Here is a 2,231-nt window from a genome sequence, read left to right on the forward strand (position 1 = left end):
TTATGTCTGCATTTATCTATTCTTGTATTTTTTTTATTTAGTTTTTTGCCCTGTAAGTTGCTTTGAAAAAAAAGCTTCTGCCAAATGCATAAATGTAAATGTAATTTTTATTGGATCGGAAAGCAAATCCGTGATATTGAACATCACTAGTACTTAAAGCCAAAGGTGATCCATAGAAATATTACATGTATTTTTCTTTATTTCTGTAGTAATCCGAAAAACATCAAACAGTCGCAGAAAAAGTGATCAGACCACCCTTGTTTTCTTCAATTTCTTGTTCATTTTAATGCCTGGTCCAACTAAAGGTACTAATATAATAATAAAAACAAAAATAGCTCATAGTAGTTTAATTTCAGAGCTGATATCTACAGCCAAGATAATGATGAATATGCAAGATTTCATTTCTATAAGTGTTCTTAATAATTAAACGATAATTACTGTCATGTGTGAAGTTATGATTTGAAATACACTGTTTTTATTTTATTTATTTTTTTTTTAGATTTTCTAGACATTAAATGTATTTGTACAAAATATCAGTATTGGATCAGTATCGCTGATATCAGGCCGATATCAGCCTGAATTTTTTTGGAATTTTTATTTCACTGTTTTTAATTGTACAGTTGTTTTTATGTCGTTTTAATCTATTCTTGTATTTTAGTCTCACTTGGCTTTTTTTTTTTTTTAAAGTCTTCTGTATGACACTGTTTTTAATTGTACAGCCATTTTATGTCTGCATTTATCTATTCTTGTATTTTTTTTATTTAGTTTTTTTGCCCTGTAAGTTGCTTTGAAAAAAAAGCTTTTGCCAAATGCATAAATGTAAATGTAATTTTTATTGGATCGGAAAGCAAATCCGTGATATTGAACATCACTAGTACTTAAAGCCAAAGGTGATCCATAGAAATATTACATGTATTTTTCTTTATTTCTGTAGTAATCCAAAAAACATCATACAGTCGCAGAAAAAGTGATCAGACCACCCTTGTTTTCTTCAGTGTCTTGTTCATTTTAATGCCTGGTCCAACTAAAGGTCCATTTGTTTGGACAAATATAATGAGAACAACAAAACTAGTTCATAGCAGTTTAATTTCAGAGCTGATATTTGTCCAGTTAACATGTTTTCTTGATAATAACCAAAATAACTTCAGTTCTTATATCAATAATTATGTCAAAAACAGTGCTTTTAGACATTTCTTGTTTTCTTTTCTGTGTTTTCGTCACATGACACAAACAGGAGTTAGTGCTTAAATGCATAACGATTGTCCTTGATGACTTTTGATGGTCTAATAATTTTTTCCCTGAGTGTAAATGTAGTAAAAAGGAGAATAATCACAGAAAATGATGAAATGCAATGACTTGAAAAAACATCTCTTCATTAACCCTTTAAACTCTCAGCCTAAAATGGATATGCACATGTATAAATGATAACTTGAGGATAAATATTGTTCAAACTGCTCTTCTTTTTCTTACCAATTCAGTTTTTTTCAGGTTATTCATGTTTTTTTTTTTTTTGTTTTTTTTTTTTTGTTAAAGGATAGTTTGTAAATGTAAATATTTTTATAATTTAACGTTTTTCATTGCACTAAAAATAAAGAGGAAGAAGTCGGCATCATTTTTTAGTAGTTATGATGCTATTACTTTCTTGGTCCCTGAAAGAAATGAGTTTGACACCCCTGCTTTAAACCCTAATCCTGGATGTTTTTTTGTTATTTTGACTACAAAAAGGTTAGAAAATATACTGTGAGTGAGTCTCTTTGCCTATTTTCCCATTGCACTTTTAATCATTTACAATTTACTGCATGTTCTAATTCTGCTAAAACAGCTTCTTTTCCAGCTTCTACTAAAGACATGAGTGAAATGACTGTAATCACCCAATAAAACGTGTAAAGCACAACGTCTCAGGTGTCAGAAACCGTTGGAATTTTTCCAATTGCACAAACAGTGACAGAGTTACAGCCATCCAAACTGCATATGCACAGGGTGTGTCAGCGATGAAACGTCAGGTTTTAACCCATAAAGACCCAAACGTCCACCATCTACTGATATAAACGGTCTAATCCCTGTTGATCCACTAATACGTGTAAATAATTGGTGTAAAATGCATTTTTTCACCTTTTCATGGTCATCAGTTATGACCCATTTGGACGTTCAGAGGCTCTGTAGTTACCGTGGAAACACTGTCATCTTCTACAACATTGATTCCCCAGTCAAACCCATGGAGTTGGATCAAT

General features: G+C 31.1%; 1 long non-coding RNA gene across 1 annotated transcript; it reads left to right on the forward strand.

The window, feature by feature from the left end:
- The first annotated feature begins 217 nt into the window (after window positions 1-217).
- Window positions 218-1,064, forward strand: LOC115420127 (uncharacterized). Its single transcript, XR_003935511.1, has 2 exons — window positions 218-305; window positions 1,031-1,064. It is a non-coding gene; the product is annotated as an uncharacterized LOC115420127 (long non-coding RNA).
- The last annotated feature ends 1,167 nt before the right edge of the window (window positions 1,065-2,231 follow it).

The sequence above is a fragment of the Sphaeramia orbicularis genome, chromosome 1 (assembly GCF_902148855.1).
Source record: "Sphaeramia orbicularis chromosome 1, fSphaOr1.1, whole genome shotgun sequence".
Lineage (NCBI taxonomy): Eukaryota > Metazoa > Chordata > Actinopteri > Kurtiformes > Apogonidae > Sphaeramia > Sphaeramia orbicularis.